This window comes from Pongo abelii, chromosome 12, assembly GCF_028885655.2.
Source record: "Pongo abelii isolate AG06213 chromosome 12, NHGRI_mPonAbe1-v2.0_pri, whole genome shotgun sequence".
In the NCBI taxonomy this organism is placed as follows: domain Eukaryota; kingdom Metazoa; phylum Chordata; class Mammalia; order Primates; family Hominidae; genus Pongo; species Pongo abelii.
This window is the reverse complement of record NC_071997.2, coordinates 110,342,904-110,367,704: the sequence shown is the minus strand read 5'-3', so window position 1 is coordinate 110,367,704 and position 24,801 is coordinate 110,342,904. Positions and strand designations below refer to the sequence as shown.

The following is a 24,801-nucleotide window of genomic DNA, read 5'->3' as shown; positions in this document are numbered from 1 at the left end:
CATCAGTGATAGAAATGATAAAGAATATGTGGTACATATACACCATGGAATACTATGCTGCCATTAAAAGGCATAAGACCATGTCCTTTGCAGGGACATAGATAAAGCTGGAAGCCATCATCCTCAGCAGACTAACATAGGAACAGAAAACCAAACACTGCATGTTCTCACTCATAAATGGGAGTTGAACAAGGAGAACACATGGACACAGAGCAGGGAATAACACACACCAGGGCCTGTTGGAGGGTGGGGGATGACGGGTGGTAATTAGAGATTGGATCAATAGATGCAGCAAAGCACCATGGCACATGTATACCTATGTAATAAACCTGCATGTTCTGCACATGTATCCCATGTTTATTTTAGAAAAAATTTTTTAAAAAATGCATTATGTTTCTATTTACAAACTGAACTTTTAAATTTTTATTGCTAATCTGATTAAATTTTTTTAATATGATAGCATATGTAAATCTTTAACTCTTCAGAATAATATTTTAGTTTTCAAGAAAAAATGATTTTTTAAAACTTAGTTTAAACAGAATGCTATTGACAAAAGTTGGATTGCAGTATTTATTCAACAAATGTTTATGAATTTCTGCTGTGTACCAGGCACAGGGCTAAGCATAAATGATGTGTTTAGCAAATGATAAACAAACCAAATCTGGCTCCTGCCTTAACTGAACTTTTGGTGAATTGGCAATGATAATGGATTTTTTTAAAGATAAAACAGAGTTTTCAAGAAAACTGCAAAATAATAATCTCACTTAAAAACATAAATCCAATTATTCAAAGTAAAATACCAAACAGAATAATAAATATAACAAAATAATGCACATTATAATCAATTAAGGTTTAATCTAAAATTTTAAAATGTTTAATAACAAGAAAGTATTAATGTACTTATCAGCAGGGCAAAACAGAGGAATTATCTGATCATCTCTATTAGTCTCTTTTCACACTGCTGATAAGGACATACCTGAGACTGGGTAATTTATGAAGAAAAAGAAGTTTGGTAGTCTCACACTTCCACGTGGCTGGGGAGTACTCACAATCATGCACATCTTACATGGCAACAGGCAAGAGAGAATGAAAGCCAAGTGAAAGGGGTTTCCTCTTAAAAAACCATCAGATCTCATGAGACCTGTTCACTACCACAAAACCAGTATGGGGGAACCACCCTCATGATTCAATGATCTCCCCCAGGTTCCTCCCCACAACAGGTGGGAATTATGGGAGCTACAATTCAAGATGAGATTTGGGTGGGGACACAGCCAAACCATATCATCATCTCACTAGAAATAACAGATTTTAATAAAATTCTACATTTCTTAGCAAAAAAAACTCTTAGTTTTTGTTTTCTCTCAGTTTATATAAACTAAGAATTGAAGAACCTATCTTAGCATGATTAAAAAAAATTTATATCATTGATAAAGTTTGGCTGTGTCCCCACCCAAATCTCATATTCAGTTGTAATTCCCAATGTTGAGAGAGGGACTGGAGTGGAGGTGATGGGATCACGGGGGTGGTTTTCCTTCTTGCTGTTCTTATGACAGTTTGTGAGTTCTCACGGGATATATTTGTTTAAAGGTGTGTAGCACTCTGCTCTTCATTGTTTCTGTTTCCTGCTGCCACATGAAGATGTGCTTGCTTCCTCTTCACCCTGCCATCATTATTGTAAGTTTCCTGATGCCTCCCCAATCATGCTTCCTGTGCAGCCTGCAGAACTGTGAGCCAATTAAACCTCTTTTCTTCATAAATTATGCAGTCTTGGGTCATTCTTTATAGCAGTGTGAGAATTAACTAATATAATCATACTAACAAATCATATCATATACAATAGTAAAGTGCTCAGGGAATTCGCATTTAACACAGGAGAACTGATATACCAGGTCCCATCATATGATTTAGTTTTTATCTGGAAGTGTAGCTATTGCAACATGATAAAATTTACTTTTCTCCATTGAATGAAAAGAAGAGGCTAATATACAAATATATAGAGATTAGATGATTAACAAAGTATTTAAGAATGCAGGCTGGGCACGGTGGCTCACGCCTGTAATCCCAGCACTTTGGGAGACTGAGGAGGGCAGATCATGAGGTCAGGAGATCAAGACCATCCTGGCTAACACAGTGAAACGACGTCTCTACTAAAAATACAAAAAATTAGCCAGGCGTGCTGGCAGGCACCTGTAGTCCCAGCTACTCGGGAGGCTGAGGCAGAAGAATGGCGTGAACCCAGGAGGCGGAGCTTGCAGTGAGCCGAGATCGCGCCACTGCACTCCAGCCTGGGTGACAGAGTGAGACTCCGTCTCAAAAAAAAAAAAAAAAAAAAAAAAGAATGCAAATATTGCAAAATAAATACCTGAAAGCAATTACATTCATATGTACCATAAATAATTGACTATAAAAATATAATAGGAGAATATAAGTTTTAAAAGTCTGTAAATATTTATCAATTCCCCCATTGAATACATCGCTTTTTTTCCAATACTTTATTATTTCAAACAGAAATATAATGAACATATTTGAACATATGCAATAGTATATATGTTTATATTTCCATCATTTTATAACAATCTTTCAAAGTTAGTTTTATTGTATGGATGGCGCTTTTGAATAGCATGTGGCTGGATTTATTTTTCTAATCTCATTTTCTGATAGAATTGATAGCAAATAATTTAGTAACTATCTCTGATTGTGATTACTGGTATCTTAGGGCAATTTATATCCTATTATTTTTGTATTCATAACTGTTTATTGTGTCTTTCTTATTTTCTGCCTTTTACTCAATTGGCTATATTTTTGTTTGGTTTTTCCTCTACCTGTTTGAAAGATATACATATGCTTCTTTTATTGTTGTAGCTACATTTAAATACTTAAATACTCAAAACAGTGAAAAGCTAATCTACCTTTCTTGCCTCCTTTGTTTACAAGAACTTTAGAATTCTTTAAGAACATTCTCCCCCAGATTTCACCTTCCCTATAATTGCTTGGTATTTCAGTTCTAATAGTTTCTTTACCTTCTAACTTAGCACTATTATTTACAGTCAATGCTTATGTTGATATATTCACATTTACTGTTTCTTTCATCTTATTCTTTTTTTGTGATTCAATATACTTCTTTTTGAAGCACATTTTTAGTAGCTCTTACAGTGAGAACTGCCAGAAGTAAATTCTCTCAATTTTTGCTATGAAATTTCCTTATTTCACCATGACTCTTAATTTTTATCTTGATTTGAAATGCTAGACAATCAGTTATTTTTCTTCATTATTATGAGGATCTTTTTCCTAGTGTCTTGAACCTGCCATTATTGGTAAAGTATTTTTTGTAGGTCCATTTACTTTTGCTTTGTAAATAAGTTTTCTTTCAGGAAACATAATTCTTTTTATTTTTAATGTTATGTGACTTTATTATAATTCAACCAGGTGTGGGTGTTCTATTCACCCTATTTAAGACTTGGAGGATTCAGTCAATCTGAAAAAATCAGACTTTCATGTGCAAGGCTCTTGTATCTGTTCAAACCCTGAGAGCACACCAACAAACAACACAAGGCTGTGTGGAGTAACATGCTGTTTTAATAAGTGCCTGGGTGCAGGCCGGCTGAGGCCTAAAATGGTGTCAGCACCAAATGAGGATGGGGCAGGGGTTTTATAGTCTCTTGTAAACAGGAAGTGTCTCAGTAGCAGACACTAACTGCTACATGGTGCCCGGACGGCCTCTCTCTTGATCTTCAGGGGGTACATGTCTTCCAGCCAGCTCTCTTCCTGCTTCTGCTATCTTGCTGACACATGCTGCTGGTGCAAGTGGCCTTGCGCCTTGGGACTGGGCCTGAGAAGGTAGGAGTTATTCATTCCCTTAAGCTTTCAGGCCCCAGGGAGAATCTTTCATCATGAAGATGAGAAATGTCTGAGTACTAAATTTTGCCTTCTCATTCTCCCTCTTCTTTCATTTGAAACACCCTTACTTCATCTATTACTCCATATCTCCTAAAACCTCTTTCCCATGTCCTTACCGTTTTGTATGACCACAGCTGATTTCCTGCCCTCTGTCTTCCAATTAAGATATTCACTCTTTAACTATATCAAATTTCATCATAAATCAAAGAGGATTTATTATTTTTATTTCAATCATTTTATGTTTTATTTTTTAGAAATGTGCTTGGCTGTTTTTCAACAGTGTCTCTACCTATACCATACTGTATTGTTCTTAGAACATTTATTATTTTTTATCATCTAAACATTTTTAAATCCACTTACTTTAAATTCACTTTTGAATTAATTATCCAGTTATCTTCTGTTTGATATGCTTGCTTTCTCTCTCTCTCTCTGTCTCTCTCTCTTCTCTGTCAATTTTTTACTTCATGCATGCTTTATAATTTTTAAAATTTAAAGTTCATCTGCATCAGGAGCTATATTCTGTGAAAGTTCTGTTTTTCCTGGGTTGTAAGCATGTCATTTCAGGAATAGTCAACTCTAATAGACCTTTTCATTGAACTACTTTGGGGTGTGGATTGTGGATTGTGAACTCTGACTTCACTGAAGGGAAGAAAGCCTGAGATGATGATTCCTTTTGGGTCACTCTTTCTGCTCATGACCTCAGACAGGCTGTAAGATTTTGAGCCATTTTTCCTGGGTTTTAGGAGTTTGTATAGTTTCAATTTTATAAATGAGTCAGACCTTATGAATCTTGGTTTTATGCAGCAATTCATTTCTAATTCTCAGCACAAAGAGTCTCCTTCACTTACAGTGGTAGAGTCCAAGGCTTGAGCCAGTAATAATGCCCATGAGCCCCTGGGCATCAGCTTCCACTCACACTCCAACGTTAACTTCCCTCTTTATTTGGAGATTTTTTTTTCTTGTTTATATTTTGAGCTCAACTATATATTTAATGTGTATTTGTTATATTTTAAATGGCATTTCTGTGTGTTTGAAATAAGAAAGATGATTTTCTGGATCAGTTCAGTCGAGCCATTTAATGGAAATCAACTTCATATTTACATGAAATATTCTAATTGTCAATTTAAGCTTCAGTCATCCATGTAGAATGATTTCCTTGAGGGCAAGGGCTATATTGTATTGATCTATGTTTCTATTTGTTGAATGGATAAACATATCATGTATGTCCTCATCTTACTTTTGCTATTTTCTGGTGTTTCTAAATTTGGCTGGCAGCTGATCATTTTTGCAACATTTAGTTGCTACAACACAAACATATGAAAACCACAGTGACCTTTAGCGTTTGGTGGGTTTAATGAAGCTTTGTCTGAATGATGGTTTGAAATCCAGATGTAGAAAGCAGACTTTCCTAGTCACTGTTATTAGCAGGAAATGAAAACAGAAGCATAATTATAATGTATGTCTTTAGTAAAGCTGCCGCCTGGGATTAGAGGTAGGCTTCTTTTTATTGAAAATGTTAAATAGTTGCTTCAAAAGTTCAATGAATCAATTAACATTTCTTCTTTGTATTTAGGTCTGCATTTTTTGGGGGAAGAAAGTTGAAAGTACTTTGCATATATCCTATTCTTCGCAAGAAAACACAGGTTTTCATTCTTAAAACAAAATGGAGCAATATAATTTTATTAAATATTTATTAAATATTTATTATTAAATTTTATTAAATATTTTCAGAAAGCCTCAATCCAGTAGAATAATATTGTTTTACTTCGTCAACTCTATTAGACATATCTATGTTTGTGGTTACCTACAAGAACTCCTAGAAAGGTTCAAAAGATACAGGCATAATTATCCTTTGGTTATAGCATGTGGCTAGATCGTGATTATGTCCATTTAGAAGATAAGTAGCAATATAGTTTTGTGCTTTTTCCAGGACCATGATGAAATGAGTACAGTTTTCAGGTAACTACCCCCTTTAATTCAACTGTAAGAATTAAATTAGAATTTCTCATTCTTGTCTTAATCCACACCCCTTGCAATGCCTTCTCAGTTGCCTGCATGTTCCAATCAGCCCAGAAGATGTCATAGAGCATTTTTTCTATAGCCTGTTTAAGAAGATGAGTACATTGAAAATGATTTTTCGAATGACACCTCTGCCTCTCAGAATATCTTTCCCAGAACTAACAGCTTTAAAATAAATACGGTTGGCCTTATAGTGGAATATGACCCGCCATAAACAAAATTTTAGTTTGTATCCATTAGTGCAATTTCTTTCAGTGAGAATGGATAAAACTCCAGATCTCAACAGGCTATTCCAAATTTCTACTCTAACTAGACAAGAATGAATCTATTCTGAGATTGGCAAATGGTCAGCAAGATAAAATCCAGTCCACGGATTGTTTTGTTAATAAAGATTTATTGGAACATAGATATGCCTATTTGTTTCTGTTATAACTAGGGCCACTTTCTGGCTATATTAGTGGACTTGAGAAGTTGCAATTGTTGCAGCAGAGACTGTATGACCCACAAAGAAGGAAACATATACTATCTGGCTCTTTACAGAAAAAGTTTTCAGACTCCCACTTTAATTCACTTAGGGCTGCATTGGGGTCAAATTTCTTAAATTAATTAACGCATAAGGGACTCTTCCACTGGCACGGCTTTGTAATTCTAGAGCCAATATTAGCAAACTACTTGAACAGATGTGGTGATACTATTATTGTTCAAAATATTTGCTGTACCTTTCTAGGAGGACGATTACATTTTCTGGCTTCTTTAACATCAACCCTGGTCATATAACTTCTTTGTCCAATGAACTGTGAATTGAATAATGTGTTTCACATCCAAGAAGCTTTAAAATCCAACGCTTGACTTACCGTGCACCTTTTTTCATCTGCAAGGAGACTGGTGATGTTAGACGTTGTTCTGTCAGACTGAACCCCCAATGACAGTAACATGGAATAGAGCTGCAGAAGACCTATAGTAGACATCAGCATGGATGAGAAATAAACCTTTATTATGTGAATACCACTGAGACTTTGGGGTGTTACTATACAATAACTCAACTAGAGTTGACTAATAACAAATTCTTAGAAAGAAGATGTTTTAATTGGTTCCTTGAGACAATAGAAAGCTACAGAGGTCAAATATGCAAATCAGCACCAAATGAATGGATTTTTTAAAGTCTGAACCTAAATTAAAAACAATTTAAAACTCTCTTTTCAATAAGCCATTTTCACATCTACTAAACAGTATCAGGATAAATTAAACAGAGAACACAACTTTAAACCTGTGTAACATAAGCTGAAATAAAATTAAGAATCACTATGCTTCAGCAATGCAAAGTTAAATATAAAACTAACTTTTCACATGTCTATTATACATATGCAATAAAGAAATAGATGTTTAGTGTTGTTATTTGACTAGCCAGATAGGTGTCTATTTTATTCCTCACTTACTCATATACTTGCATCTAAAAGAAATTTAAACTAATTTTAGAAACATCATAAATGTAGAAGAGAAACATCCCTGGACCAATTGTCATAACTGACTTCAAAACTTTAAAAGTGAAAAACTAAAATATCAAATAAACATATGAAAAGTCTATATATAATAGATATGTGAATTAATTAATGAGAAGATACCTATTTCTCCTGAAGGATAGGATATAATCTTAATGCTTAATATCAACAAACATAGAGAAAAACATGTACCTGGCCAATCGCCCACCACCCACCAGACATTGCTGGTGAAATGGTAAAATGGTAGAATCTTTCTGAGAGGCCATATGATGTTTTGTATCAAAGATTATTAAAATGTTCATTACATTTGACCAAACAACTCTACAACTAGAAATTTATCTTAAGGAAAAAAGCATATGTGAAAATATTAATTTGCAAAACAGTCATCTGATCACAATTGATAATAAAAAATTGAAAATAACATATGATTTAAAATGTGGAATTGGTTAAATCATCATGTCGGATCTTTTCATGGAATTTTATTTAGCAACTACAAGTAAGGTAATAGAAAAATAATAAAGTGGAAATAAGATCACATGAGATTATTAAACAAAACAATATACAACAAGATAAAAATCATTATACGTAGTATGATTACATATTAGCATAGGAAATACTCTAGAAGATATGTACAAAAGAGTGACTAATGACTGTGAATTGTTAGATTAAGGATGATACTTAATTCCTTTTTCTTCTCTTTATTTTCTAATTTGTCCTTAATGCACAAATTTCTTTAGGTGAATAAATACAATATAAACTAGTAAAAAACAACAAAAGTAATTAACAGTGTAGCAGAGAAAATACATGTTACATATCATATACAAAATATAATTTCTTTGTATATATGTAATTTTTCTGTTTATACATGATTACTTCCATATACATACATACGCATACGTGCACATATATATATCTCCCGAAATATTTCCAGAAAGATTACAAATTATATATATTTAAATCTGTCATAAGAAAGGCAGTAAACTTATACTAATAGAAAAATAATATTTAGCATATCAAATTAGAATGTATTTAAATATGCATATTTTAACTTTATTTTAGGTTTAGGGGTACATGTGCAGGTTTGTTTTATGAGTAAATTATGTATCATGGGGGTTTGTTGTACAGATTATTTCATGACTCAAATGATATAATAGGTACCCAATAGGTAGTTTTCTGATCCTCAACCTCCTCCCTCCGTCCACTCTCAAGTAGGCCGCAGTGTTTTTTGTTCTCTTCTTGTACTCATATGTAGTCGACGTTTAGCTCCCACTTATAAGTGAAAACATGCAGTGTTTGGTTTTCTGTTCCTGTGTTAGCTCACTTAGGATAATAATGGCCTGCTCCAGCTTCATCCACGTTGCTGCAAAGGACATGATCTTGTTCTTTTTTATGGCTGTGTATTATTCTTTGGTGTACATGTAACACATTTTCTTTGTCCAGTCCACTGTTGATGGGCATTTAGGCTGATTCCACATCTTTGCTATTATGAATAGTTCTGTGAGGAATATATGCATGCATGTGTCTTTATGGCAGAATGATTTGTATTTCTCTGGGTATGTACCAATAACGGGATTGCTGGGACCAGTGGTAATTCTGCTTTGAGTTCTTTGAGAAATTGTAAACTGCTTTCCATAGCGACTAAACTAATCTACATTCCCACCAGCAGTGTATAAGCATTCCCTTTTCTCTGCAGCCTTGCCAGCATCTGTTATTTTTTTTACTTTTTAATAGTAGCCATTCTGACTGGTGTGAGATAGTATCTCATTGTGGTTTTGATTTGCATTTCTGTAATTATTAGTGATGTTGAGGATTTTTTTATATGCTTGTTGGCCACATTATTTAAATATTTTAAGGTAAACAAAAAACCATAGAAATTTTCTCTAAATTAGGGAAAGTTATATAGAAACATATAAATTACATAATTTTAATGTTCTTTGAATATGCTAATTTTTTTATAACAATTAAAATTATCCAGGAAAATATTGATGTGTCCAAATTTGTATTTTTATAATTTAAAATAAATTAACTTTTTTCCTTTAAAATCTTTTCTTAAAAATTTTTTTCTTAAAATTATATTACCTTTATTGAGGTATGATTGACATACAGAAGGCTGGACATATTTAACATATACATCTTAGTGAGTTTAGAAATTTGCATACACCCCTGAAACCAACTTTACAGTCTGTGCCATAAACCTATCCAATATCTCCAAAAGTTTTCTCCTGCCCTGTTTATTTATTTATTTATTATTACTTGTGGTGACACTTAACATAAGAACTACCCTTTTACCAACTTTTTAAATCTATAATACAATATTATTAATGACTGACAATATGCTGTACAGTAGATCTCTAAGACTTCTTCATCTTGTATAGTGAAGCTCAATTCTGACTATTTCAGTACTTTGTTCAAAAATCCCCAATGGCTCTCCACTAAATACTGACAAACCCAAATGTCTTCGCCTACTATTCAATATTTCCCAAATTATTTTTCCATTTTTAATCCCCATGACTTCCTTTTATGCACCCCAGTTCCAAGTAACAGCAAAGTATTGCTTCCTACACATTCCCTTTGATTTTTTTATTACTTTGTTATTTTTATAGATTTTCATAGAAAAAGAGGGAAATCAGTACAGGCACAGATTTCTTGCATGTGTCTACTGCCTAGCAGTGAAGTCTGGGCTTTTAGTATACCCATCAGCCAAATGGTGCATCTTATACACCAATCAGTAATTTTCACTTATGTCAAACGTATCATGGTTAAAAATCAAGTAAAAAATATTTGTACCACATTTAATAAATCTATTTTTAAGAAAACTCTTTTTGACATAGGACAGAACTAGGCAGTTGAGAAAAGATAAAATGTAACAAATAGAAAAATGTTCAACTCAGAAAAGAAGCATAAATTTAGATTGAGAATTATAAATATATTAAAGCAGCAACACAGATGATGGAAATCAATGAAAAGCAGGTTGCAAAAAGCTAGCAGGAGAATTCACATCTGTGTATATTATGAAGCAACCTTTCTAGAAGACAAATTTGGCACTATATGTCAACAGCTATGTCCACATAATATACCTTCACCTAGCAATAAACAATATGGATTTTAAAAACACTTTAATATTTTTCCATATGAAAATAATATGTGTATGCATTATCAAATATTGACAATAACGAGTAAAGTAATGAAAATAAGGAAAAGCATCTGTAACCACATGTCTGAGGTGTATTTATCACTGCCAATCTGTTAATAATATGATGTTTTTCTTTCCATCTCTTCATGTGTCTTCTTGCTCTTTCTATTTATCCCCAGCCTCTTCTCCCTTCCCTCACTTTCTCTTGCCTAGCCTTATTTATATAGTATCAGGTTATGAGCATTCATCTTTGTGTCTTTGGATTTCATCATACAGAAGTATTGCAACAATTTAACCATTCCAGTAATGCTCAATTCTGTTTTTTTCTCAAAATTTTACTAACTATAAATAATCAGTCAGTTAAATTTTTGTACATACATCTTTATTCATGTTTCCCAATAATAAGTTTTTAAAAGTGGAAATGCTATATCAAATGGTCTAAATACATATTAATACCATAACAGGTATAGATATAAATACATACAAAAATAAATACATATAATGTAGCTGTAAGATGTATCAATAGAAAATGTAACAAGGTAAAAAGACTCCCTCCATTCCCCCACCCCATTCCCTTGTTTCTCCATTACTCAATCATGCTACCCAGAGACAATTGTTTTGGATAGGTCTTGTGTATTTCATTATCAGAAATGTCACACACATACCCATGCATGCACACAAAGGATGATACAAAATTAATCTGTGACACGTTTTCTGATTGTAAAATGTGTCTATTTTGTTCTTTTTCCTGATTTCATGATTATAGAACATATGGTTTAGGATGATTCTCCTTAATATATCCCACCTGCCTGCCGAACAGTACATTTTTAACTTTCCCTACCATGTCCTCCCAAGATTTTCACCAATGCAATTACATCTTTGAGTTGCCAAGAAAAAGAGTATGAATATCTCCTAGTACTTGCCAATTTTTTCCCATCAAGGTTGCCCAAATGAGAAAATGAAGACAATCTTCAGAGATTCACTAGGACTCAGAGGACCCAGCATGCAGTTGTGCTTATGGCTAGGTTTTTTTACGTTCACATAGTGAGGGCACACAGTTGGAAACTGAGGACAAAGACACAGGTAGAGTCTGGAGAGATCCACTCACAGGCTTCCTATTTGGCCTATTATTTATACATTTTGTGTTTAACTAACATTTTTGTTTGGTTAAATATATGTGTGTATGTGTACGCACTCCTAAGCATTTAAACAGAAGACGTTTTTCATTTTGTTTTTTTTTTAATCTTCTATTCATTTTTTAGAGGTAGATATTTCAACAATTAAACACTTTTTATATTTACCACCTCATATTATTATTCTCATCAATTTTAGGAATTTAACGTAATACACAATTTTCTATATTCTAAACTAATAATGGTTTTAGGACCTGCCATCAATTTAATACATCTTGTTAATAATATGTAACAAGCATATTAAATACACACATAGATTTTAAAACATTTCCTGATTTTAGAGGAGTTAAGATCTTTAAAAATACTTACTTTAGGATTAAGTGTTTATAGTCACTGATATGATGAAAACAGAATGACATTCACCAAAATATTTACAGCAGAATTATTTAAAATACCAAACTGATATTTAAATAAATGCCTCAAATTACAGAAACACCTAAGTAAGGTATAGTGAGTCTAAATCTTATGCAGCAATATAAAATAATTATTAACATATAATTATAAGGAGAATATGAAAAATCATGGAATGAATGAGAATAATAAAGAATACTACAGATAAAACTCTCTAAAAGCATGCTTGCATACAGATAAACACTGGAAGGATATACAGGAAAAAAATTGTAAAAGCACTTTAAAAGTGACTAGTAATAAGTTTGGAGAGAATTCTACTACTTTTTGTTTTCATACCCTTCAACCAAATTTTGTTCTAAGGCTATTTGGCAATAAATAGATATAAAGAAAAATGTTAGCAACTTCAGAGATATAAAAGCAAGCAGCAAAGGCAGTCTTATTTTATCTCCCTCTTTATTCTACCTAGGGCTGAGAAAAGGATAGGAGAAGAAACTGGGTGCAGAATTGGTTTTTCCCTCTTCTTCCTGCCTGAGCCATCCAGACAGCACAGCTGCCCCACAGGTAGGTCTCAACTAAGCTGTGTACATGTGGTTGAGGGCACCATAAAACACAGGAGCTTTGTAGAGCAGATCAAGTCCTTGATTCACTTGAAATAATATTACTCTTCTCTTTCAGTGATCTTCTCTGTTAATAAGAACCTTTAAGCTAATGACTGAAGGCAAATATAAAGAAGTTTTTGGGAATGGGCCATAATTGTCTTTGTTATCCAAGAAGCAATTATTTCCCATAGTTGGCTTTCTCCAGAATCACTGATATTACTACTTTCTTTCTCTGGTATCTCACTTTCTTTCTGTTTTATATTGCTATGCTTTGAATTTCTAATACATTTCATATCTTTGAGGAAAGGCTTATGTCTTTTTCTTTTTAATCTGCTATGTGCTTTTAAAAGTTTGGTTTATAGTAGATACATAAATTATGTATATAGTGGAATATAAATATAGATATTGCATTGAATCAAATTTACTTGTGTCATCTCTTAACGAGCATTTCTATTTTTTAATGGTCCCTTAATTTCCCCCAAATAACCCATTTTAAGGTGGAGCTTGAATCAAATAGTTCATTTAAAAATGCCTATAGAGTAATGCTATTATTTTTTAAAAATGTGCAGTGATACTGAAAGAAGAATGTCTCAACAATGTCAGCTTCCCACCAACACCTCAGTGTCTGCCCACTCTTTTCTTGTTGACCTGTTTCCTGGCCTGCAGGAATTCTTATTTAATGTTACACCATATTGACAAATTCATCACTTTCCCACTGATGTCCTCACTGTTGAAATCTTATTTTCCTCATTTGCCCCATCTTGTTTTTACTCAATTATATGCAAAATTCAACCTATACGCTTTAGATTAACCCCTACCCAACCCCTACTCACACACAGAGACATTTGGTTTTCCACATCAATTTTTTAAAAATCAAATATAATATAAAAATATATTTTGGGGGATCTGGATTATTTCTGCATTTTTCAATACCTTTTAAACATGATTATACAAATTAAATATATATGAGTTTTACTTTGCCAAAGAATATTTTTCAAAAAGCTAAAACAACAAATTATATGCAAATATAAAGTGAGCACATGTCAAAGTTTTTTTAGTTCATTAATGATGAAACCACCAAAATACTAAAGCTGGTCCCAAAAGTACTGGAGATATGTATAGTGGTTACGAGAAAAAGAAGATTTCCAGTTCAGGTACAAAATAGCTTAATGTTCATAAAGGACAATAAAACTATAATCTTTGGTCAAAAATTATTTGTGTCTTGCACACAACATTCATTTCTATTGCTATTTGATGAGAATCATCTATATTGCTATCCATTTTCTGAGAGCTAACATTTACCCTTGGAAAGTTATAAGGGTTATTATCCTGAATAATAGTAAATAGCAAGTCAAGTAAGACAGGAGAATTAAGTAATCCCTTGACCAGGCTTCTACACAATGTCTTAGAGGACATGGAAAAGAATCGGTAATCCGGCTGGGCACAGTGGCTCACGCCTATAATGCCAGCACTTTGGGAGGCCAAGGCGGGCAGATCACCTGAGGTCAGGAGTTCGAGACTAGGCTGGCCAATATGGTGAAGCCCTGTCTGTACTAAAAGTACAAAAAATTAGCCGGCTGTGGTGGTGCACGCCTGTAATCACAGTTACTTGGGAGGCTAAGGCAGGAGAATCACTTGAATCCGGGAAGCGGAGGTCACTCCACTGCATTCCAGTCTGGACAACAGAGTGAGACTCCGTCTCAAAAAAAAAAAAAAAGACTCAGTAATCCTATGTTTTGGAAAATTTTTCTTAATAGTGCAAATTTCTGAATAATGATCAATTCTTCACCAATATAATAATCTACCTGTAAACATGCCCACATTTGGTACAAAAAGAATGGTGTTTTCATGCCTGACTAGAATTAAAGTATCTCAAAGTTCAGGGCCTTTTAGCCTTCATCCAGGCAGCCAATCAGAATGGCAAGGACTATTTCAAGTAAATATCCCTCCTCCAAGAAACACTTAATTGAATACCTGCTATGTGTCAAGTGTAGTGTTATATGGAAAAATATTCAATTCTTCTTCTTCAGAGCTGAAAGCTTAGTTAGAAAAGAGATGTACAATGAATTATGGTAGAGTCTAACAAGTATTTGCAGGGTGCCATGGGCCTCTCGGGGTACAGCACCTGATGTAAGCCTTCGGAGTGAAATCTGCCTGAATTTTACCACTGAATATGTTGTTTATTGACTGATGAAATAACCAAAATACCTTTTATACTTCAATTCCAAGCTCGAAAATTTTTAAAAAAGTGTATGACACAATTCTCTGACTTTTTATAACCTGAGGTTATAAAAAGAACTTAAACTGATGAGATAACTCTTGGTCATTATGCAACATACTCAATACTATGCTGCGCTGTCACTCAGCAATGACCCAGAAAGCAATGAGTCATAAAGGACATATTTATCTTTATGATAAATAACCCCAACCTGCTATATTTTTAAATTACTGTATCTGATTTATATGATTTTATATCTCTTGCAGTTCTGTTCAATATCACTTTGATATGTATGGCAAAAATATTCATCACAGTTATGTGGTATTTTATATAAAATGATGTAAATATGTGTCCATTGGACTTTTTTATATGTCTTGATAAATTAGGTGAGGTCACAATATGAAGGATAAATTGTTCTTTATTTTTGTCTTCCCATCTGAAAAATGGGCGGACTGCAAGACAATAATGATAGGGTACTAAACTATTACAGAGCCTCAGAGAAGTTCAAAGAATCTTATGTAAGACATTATGATGCAAGAGCAGTGTTATTTTAGCTCTGTAAGGGATAATTGTATAGTTAATCTTCTATATTACATTGAAAAAGCTTTCAACACTTCATTGTGTTCAATTATACTCCTGATTACTCAGATGGAAAAAATTGGGGAAAATTTGGAGATGCTTAACTGTGAGTTGCTGATGAAGTGTTTTCTCACTGCCCTTGTCTCCTAAAAGGGCAGGATTTGGGTTTTGGGTCCTCTTACAGGCCTCTGTGGATTTTAGTTATCATTTTAGCCCATGGTAGCAGCCTTCATCAAAGATTCAAGGGCCGGTTTTAATTAAGAAAGGTTAATGACAGGCGGGGCTCAAGCCTGTCATCCCAGCGATTTGGGAGGCCGAGGTAGGTGTATCACCTGAGGTCAGGAGTTCAAGACCAGCCTGGCCAACATGTTGAAACCCCATCTTCACTAAGAACACAAAATTAGCTGAGCATAGTAGTGCATGCCTGTAATCCCAGCTACTCAGGAGGCTGAGGCTGAGGCAGGAGAATCACTTGAACCTGGGAGGCAGAGGTTGCAGCGAGCCAAGATAGTGTCACTGCACTCCAGCCTGAGCAACCAAGCAAGACTCCATCTAAAAAAAAAAGATTGCTGATGAGCTCCAAAGAGCTTCCTTTCATTCCAGACATCACTTGCAGCAGAGGCTTCACCAGGCTACCTCAGGCAAGCATAATGGACAACCGCATTTTCAATCTTCTCTGCACCCCTTTTTGTTTGTTCCTTCCCTCAGAAATTATACCCCAGAAATCTATAGTTCCCATGTTCTTTAAAGAGCAGTGGTTTTTCTGGAGAAGAATATGTCAAACAAAATTCCATTTCCTGAACCACATTTCTCTTCTGTCTTCCATGATATAACTGGAGATGAACTCATTTAGAAAAAAAAAAAAAAAAGAAATACCACATAGTTGGTACCAAAAGTGACAAAGTTTGATCTGGAATGCAAATACAAGCCTTTGGTCCATGATCTGAATTTCTGCCTGTCAAGTAGGGAGCAGATTCAAGATGTTTGCATTTGCTTTCTTTCTCAGAGAGATAAAGGAATACTCAAGAGCAAGGGGAAAATATAGGCCTTTGATTCATTCAATTCATTATTATTTTTTGTCAAACATGTAGATAAAGAAACTTCTTGTCATCACTGAATTTATAAGTCAGCAAGAAGGATCGACATTGGGCAAGGTTAGTTAATGCAATTGGTGCTTTGTAGGAGATGTACCAAGGATATGGGTACATAGACAATGAGGGCTTAGCATGGCCTTAGAAAAAGGAAACGATGTGTTAGCTGAGACACAAACATGAATTAGACAGTGAGTAAGGCGGGTGTCTCTCTAGGCAGAGAAAACAGCACATGCCAAATTACAGAGACTATATCAGTTAAGTGGCATTTTTGGAAATTCTGAGAGAAAACACATGAGGACAATGTCAAGAGAACAGTTCCAGGGAATTCCACAACTGAGTGTGGGTTGGTGAGTGAGAAGGAGGGCAGTCCTAGGGACTAGGATAAGCCAAGATAAATCCTAGGAAGAGCCTATGGCATAAGCCACAGCGAACCTCCTACTGAGTCAGGCAGCTCAAAGCACAGAGCTGTCCATCAGGAGTAGGGTCAGCGAGAGAATCGTCCCTGACAGCCTTCTTCCTGCCATGTGCTCCTTCTGAAGTCCTGGGCTGGGACTCCAGGTCTCTTCTCGATGCTTCTTGAAGTGACAGGCGCCTAGGGCAAGCCATGGGAGTGGTGGCTGACATCTATATGTTATGCCTTAGTTACCTGTCACATTTTTAAAAAATGAATTGTTTTTAAGGGCAGGATAGGTATTTTGTCTATAAGCATACAGTCAATGTCAATAAATATTTAATTAAATCAAGTATTTCAAAAGCCTCACTCTTGCTCTATTAGATGTATAGGTAATTTTAGATAGCAAATTCAAATATGTTTATCAACCCACTTTTCTATCAGCAGCTTCCTAACAAACATTTGGATGAAAAATCAACACACTGAGAAGTCAACAGCTATTTTTTTGTTTCTCTGAGGCAAAAATCTTTAGTGATTCACTATCCTTTTCTACTTCCTCTTTTTTCTTTCCTCAGCACACATCTCTCCTTTTAATTTTCATCCCTATAGATTACAAAATCTTGCAGAAAATTAGGTCGCTATATGCCTCACCCAAAGGGAAACTCCGAAAATGTAGAAAAGAAAATTAGTTCACCTTCAAGAAGTAATTTTAACTTCACTCTAAAATAAAAACTCAGAACTTTATATTGACAAAAGAAAGTTGAGCTTTCTCTCCTCTCAGTTTTTTCCTCTATTTTCCCATGTTTCAGGACAGAGCCTGCTGCCACAGAGCCTGTTCTTTGGGTTCTGGAAGACACAGTGTAAAATGTAATGCTAGGGGTTTGCAGGAATATTACTGACATCTTCCCAAATGAAACCTTGGCCCTTTATTTTAATCATTGTTGCCTCTGTATCTGAAGCATCTAGAAGAATGGACGGTATGGAGCGGACACTCAAGCAGTATTGGCTGAATAAATAATTGACTGACACATTATCAAATCAATACCTACTAACTTTAGAAATTTTGGAAAATACATGTGTGCACGCGCATGTGCAATATTACCATCCTGATTATCACCGTTAACATTTCTGTGAAATATTTTTGGAAGATTCCATACTAACATTGTTGAATCTCCTAAAGAGATCATGATGATTGAATCCTGGAAAAGTTAATCAAGGCAGTCAAGAGGGCCAGGGACAGGCAAAAAACTGATTTGAAAGAGAAGCTGAGAGGACACTTCAGGATGAATCTTTTCAAATAAGTTCAAGCAGGCCAATAGAATCATTTACTCCAGAAAATCTCACTAAGGTGCCTTCAGGAACACAGTACAAAGGAAAAGAAGATTGTGTCTGACTGTATGAAAAAAAAAAAAAAAAGCTATAGGTCTTGAAGTTTCTGTTTATGGCAGATAATATATAGCACTTGACCTCTCTCACCCTGTAATCTATGAATCTCCATTATTTCCCTTGATATGTACCAGCCTCAAATTTGATTTTACTTTGACTGGCAGTGAGAGTTGTTCACACTCCAATATTTACAGAAAACATCAATTTCCATAAGCCTAGATATTTATGAATTACATTAGAATTATTTGTGTGATATACAGCAAATGTATTGCTGACCTAGTTACAATTCTTTCAAAAGTGCTTTGTTAGTGCATTTGAGAAGTTTAATATGCAGGGTAGCCTGTTTAGAGTAGGTTCCACTTAATTCATCATGTCCAGCTATAGTGACAGCTACTTTAAGTTTTGGGCCAAGAACAAGTTTATCCAATCCCAAATCTGTACATCCATTCCGCCTAGAAGGTAACCTCATTGCACATCACCTAGCAGTGGCCACAACCCCCTGGGCTGAGCAGATTTCTTCCCCTTTTCCAACAACCTCCCTTTGCTCACCACATGTCTGTATTCTCATTCCTGATCATTGCTGATCTACTTTAAACCTTATTTCAAAGTCCCTAATCCTGGCCAGGAGTGATGGTTCATGCCCGTAATCCCAGAATTTTGGGAGGCCAAGGTGAGCAGATCACTTGAGGCCAGGAGTTCGAGACCAGCCTGACCAACATGGTGAAAATCCGTCTCTACTAAAAATACAAAAATTAGCCAGGCATGGTGGTACACACCTGTAATCCCAGCTACTTGAGAGGTTGAGGCAGGCGAATTGCTTGAACCCGAGATGTGGAGGTTACAGTGAGCAGAGATCATGCCACTGCACTCTAGCCTGGGCAACAGAGCGAGACTCTGTCTCAAAAAAACAAACAAACAAACAAAAACAAAAACAAAACAACCTGATATTTTCTTTGTTCATTCTGATCCCATTCATTTTCCAATTACGGAGTTTCCAAAATTATAACTTCTCAAATTATTGTGCTTTGACTAACCAGTAAATAAATCTCTAAGCAAAAGAACGGCTTAAGAAAATATGTGTGCTAGGACAGGAAAGTGCCTGGCCACAGAGCCAAAGCTCAAAAATATTAAAACAATAAAGAAGAAAAATAGAAGATAAAATCCACATCAGTAATTCATTCAACAAATATTAATTGAAGTCTTACTATATGCCAGATACTTGGGTCAGGGCTGATGGTACAAATAGTGAAAAAAACAGATAGAATCCCTGCTCTGAGGAATCTCACAGTCTACGGTGGACAGAAATATCAATCAAGTAACTGAAAGAGAAATGTAAAATGGCAAAATGTACAACAGTTTAGATGTGTTGCTACTATGACAGTATTTGATTATAAGATGTGATATAGCCATAAAATATTGTTAAAGGAGTAGCATGTATTAAGGCTATGGGAAGAGGGGAGCAGCACTGTGTGTTTGAACAAAGGAAGGAAGGCTGGTGTGGTTGGAACTGAGAGAGATTAGCTTAGAGAGGAAAATAGGGACCAGATAACTCTGGGGTTTTTAAGATATGTTCAGCTACATGCCCAGGGAAGCGGATTTACGTAGGATCTCAATGTGTACATTTAGTCACATGATTTGCCTGCACAATTTGTCCATACATAGTATTGATACTTCTTTTATGTTAGAGATGCTGATGAAAGGAAATGATTGAATGGAAATGGGGTGAGCTAGTCTGTGTATTGAACTTCAACACAAGGTCCTGATATGAATGGTTCAAACCCAATACCTTGCATTCCTCTTCCCACCTTGTTTCTTTTTATTTTTAAATTTCAACTTTTATTTTAGATACAGCGGGCACACGTGCAGGCTCATTACATGGGTATATTGTGTGATGCTGAGGTATAGTGTACTCATCCTATCACTCAGTTAATGAGTATAATACCCACTAGGTAGTTTAGCAATACACTCCCACCTCCCTTCTGCCCCCCCAGTAGTCTCCAGTGTCTATTGTTCCAACGGTTATGTCCATGTGTGCTCAGTATTTAGCTCCCACTTACAAGTGAGAACATGCAGTGCTTGGTTTTCTGTTCTTGTGTTAATTCACTTAGGATAATGCCCTCTAGCTGCATCCATGTTGCTGCAAAGGACATGATCTCATTCTTTTATGGCTGCATAGTATTCCATGGTGTATGTGTACCACATTTTCTCTAAAAAAAATAGCTTTCTGTGAGTCAGTTTAGCATGCAGTGATGCACTACATCATCATTTGTTTGTGGTTGCAACAACATGTTGCTGTACACTGTCCTGTGGCGTTAGCTAGAGGTGGCCCCTTGAAATTACTTATGTCTCCCAGTTGATAATCACAGTAGAATTAGCTGGAGACAATCACAGAGATGTCCTGTCACATATCTGATTTTCAGGAGGTCTAGAGTTACTGTGGAGGAAAACACATTTGAAACTTGTTTTTAACTCATGTCTGGAAAAGTATAGAAAAAACGCAATTGGCAGAATTCAGATTTTAAATGTGGCAAGAGCCTGAGGGTATTAGAATTCAAAATTTTGGAGAGAGAGGGTGCTGTAGTAAAGCACAAATACTGCATCTTTTAGAGGACCATCCACTCTGCGTGAGACTCACACTTCAAAGAGGGGTTTGTGGAGGGTATTCTCCATTTGACAGAAAGGTGGAGCTGGAGAAACAGTGAGAAATAAAGCAGATTAAATCAAGGGGCCTTAAAAGTTAGGAAAGTAGGCCAGGCACAGTGGCTTATGCCTGTAATCCAGCACTTTGAGAGCCTGAGGCAGGGGAATCACAAGCTCAGGCGTTTGAGACCAGCCTGACCAACAGGGTGAAACCCCGTCTCTACTAAAAATACAAAAATTAGCCGGGCGTGCTGGTGCACACCTGTAATCCCAGCCACTCAGGAGGCTGAGGCAGGAGTTGCAGTGAACCCTGGAGGCAGATGAATCCTGGAGTTGAACCCTGCAGTTGAACCCTGGAGGCAGATGTTGCAGTGAGCTGAGATTGTACCACTGCACTCCAGACTGGGCAACAGAGTGAGACTGTCTCGAAAAAGAAAAAAAAAAAAAAAAGCAAAATAGTTAGGAAACTAATGAGGTAGGCCCAAAAGGACTAGAGAGACCTCAGCAGACAGATCTCTGCAGACAGACAGACCCCCACAGCAAGGGAGGACTGCCAGTGGGGAGGGGAAGTAGGAGCAGGACTGAAGGCACAGACTAGAGCTTGGAGGACAAGACAAGGAAACCTGTGCTGTGTTCCTCTGGGTACTCCAAGGTACATGATCTGCTATGTGAGCGTAGAAGCTGTTGATCTAGTATATGCAGGAAAAAGTGGACAGTCATCATCCTCACAACTTACCTGCTAGTGGGATTTATGGGACAGCCCAGTTCTGTTGTGCTAGACTATCTAGCTCTATGCTTGAAACGTACTTAGTTAATATCGTTCATGTGTGCATATGTGTGTGTGCGTGTACATGGTCAGTGTACCAGCAAGAGTAATTTAATGGTTCAAAGATCTTCATCTTGGAAAATGTCTCATGCTATGAAGTTGAATACTGCATATCACCAGATATCAAAGTCCCATAAGAGGGTAAAATCACCTTTAAATTGAGAACTGAAGTTATATTTGTGGGCCCTCTTCTCCTATATCTCCCTGTGATACATCCTTGTGCTAATCTGGATGCGAAACTTGCATGATAGGAGAAGACATGCTGAACCGGAAGGTCTGTGCAAGGTGGAAGGAGGTGTGCTTTTCATGTCTTTTATACTCATTGAACCATGAGTGCAAAATGGCTTCACCTGTGCCACAGTGCTTGGCAGGATCATGATGTCAATTAGGTTTCATGAGACTCTGTAAAGCAAATTTGTTTATTTGCTCACTGAGTTAACCAAACACAAAAGGAGGACTGTGCCTCCAGCACAATAATTAATTACAAAGTCATCACACATACTGCATTAATGTTGGCTGGCTTCTCACAAGTCCCTCTCAGAGGGCAGGGGCCATGTGTAAGTATAACTCTATTTAGCATCCACTAAAAAGACACTTTGATTGGAATCTGTGTGATCATAAACTTCTTTACTAGGTTGTGTGTTCCTTGAAGGAAAGGATTTTATCTTTCACTTATTCAATAAATATTAATACCTTTAAAAAGTAGTACAAAATGGCAAAAATATCTTCACGCAGCTTATGTTCTGTTTTTGTAAATTTAATTATTTTTAATTGGTAAATAATAATTGTATATCTTTATGGTGTAGGATTTGTTATATTTATACGATTGCAGAATGATTAAATCAAGCAATGAAAATATTCATCACCTCACATATTTATCATTTCTTTGTGGTAAGAATGTTTAAACCTAGAAGGACCCTATAAAATTGAACTTTATACTCTTTGACCAACATCTCCCCTTTTCCTGTTCACCTGCCCCCAGCCCCACAGCCTGTGATAATGACAACTCCACTCATTACTTCTACTGAGTTTGACTATTTTAGATTCCACATATAAGTAAGATAATGCAGTATTTGTCTTTGTCTTATTTCATTTAATATAATGTCCTCTAGATTCATCCATGTTGTCACAATGACAGAATTTCCCTCATTTTTAAGATTGAATCGTATTCCATTTGTGTATATATACCACATTTTTTTTATTCACCTTTTTCCTGAACACTTGGGTTGCTTCCATATCTGTGCTATTGTGAATAATGATGCGATAAACATGAGAGTACAGGTATCTCCTAGACATACCAATTTCAGTTCCTTTGGCTTTCTACCCAGAAGTGGGATTGCTGAATCACATGGTAATTTTTAATTTTCTGAGGAGCTTCCATACTATGGTTCTGTAATATCTATACTAATTTACATTCCCACCAATAGTGTCCAAGGACTCCCTTTTCTCCACATCTTGCTGATACTTATCTTTCATCATCTTGATAATAGCCCTTCTAACAGGTGTGATGGGAATATTGTGGTTTCAATTTGCATTTCCCTGATAATTAGTGATGTTGAGCATTTTTTCATGTATCTGTTGGTGATATGTATGTCCCTTTTTTTTGAAATATCTATTCAGGTCTTTTTGCCCACTTTTTAATCAGGTCATTTGGGGGTTTTTTGCTATTAAATTCCATATAGATTTGGATATTGATTCCTTATCAGATGCATTGTTTGCAAATATTTTCTCACATGCTGTGGGCTGTCTTTTCACTCTGTTGTTTCCTTTTCAGAAACTTTTAAATATGATGTAATCATCCCATTTGTCTATTTCTGCCTTTATGGCCTGTACTTTTGGGGTAGTATCCAATAATTCATTGCTCAGACCAATATCATGGAGCTTTCCTCTTTGTTTTCTTCCAGTAGTTTTATAGTTTCAGGTCTTATACATCGAGTATTTCTCTAGCACTTCTATAATGCTGACTGTATTTCAAGCGCAGGTCAAAGCTCTTGACATAGATTAACAACTTAAAGCAACAACCCAATGAGGCAGGTACTAGGCTATTTCTATCTTACATATTGAAGGAGACTAAAGCAGAAGCAGTTTAAGTGTTGTCCAAGGGTGCAGAACTAGTAAGTGGTGATGCTGGAATTGGTACTCTGGCAGTTTGGCTTCAAAGTCTACCTGCGTTTTCACTTTATCATCTCTTTCCTTTTAAATTACCTTTTTATTACTAGTGCCTAGCATAGTTCCCTGCAAAGAATAAATGAGTGCTAATTGAATAAGCCAATGAAACAATAACATTTATCATGCTAATGGTGATGATGGTGAAAAGATACTGATAATAATTATTTATACTCATTGAGTTGCCACCCATACTATGTTTCATAATTTGTAAGCACCATATCATATGTTCTTCTTTTTTATTATTATTATACTTTAAGTTCTGGGATACATGTGCAGAATGTGCAGGTTTGTTACATAGGTATACATGTGCCTTGGTGGTTTGCTGCACCCATCAACCCGTCATCTAGGTTTCAAGCCCCGCATGCATTAGGTATTTGTCCTAATGCTCTCCCTCCCCTTGCCCCCCACCCCCCAACAGGTGCCGGTGTGTGATGTTCCCCTCCCTGTGTCCATATGTTCTCACTGTTCAACTTCCACTTATGAGTGAGAACATGCGGTGTTTGGTTTTCTGTTCCTGTGTTAGTTTGCTGAGAATGATGGTTTCCAGCTTCATCTATGTCCCTGCAAAGGACATGAACTCATTCTTTTTTATGGCTGCATAGTATTCTATGGTGTATATGTGCCACATTTTCTTCATCCAGTCTATCATTGATGGGCATTTGGGTTTGTTCCAAGTCTTTGCAATTGTGAATAGTGCTGCAATAAACATACGCGTGTATGTGTCTTTAAAGGAGAATGATTTATAATCCTTTGGGTATATACTCAGTAATGGGATTGCTGGGTCAAATGATATTTTTGGTTCTAGAT

At 35.7% G+C, this 24,801-nt stretch overlaps 1 long non-coding RNA gene across 4 annotated transcripts in view; it reads right to left on the bottom strand.

The window, feature by feature from the left end:
* Positions 1-24,801, bottom strand: part of LOC129057743 (uncharacterized) — a 388,559-nt gene that overhangs the window by 104,332 nt on the left and 259,426 nt on the right. For 2 of the 4 annotated variants that reach the window (XR_010136330.1, XR_010136347.1), the window contains exon 12: positions 5,638-6,871. This is a non-coding gene — a long non-coding RNA (uncharacterized LOC129057743). Of the gene's footprint in view, positions 1-5,637; positions 6,872-24,801 lie in introns of those variants that run through there. The other 2 variants (XR_010136333.1, XR_010136346.1) reach the window with 2 other exon arrangements.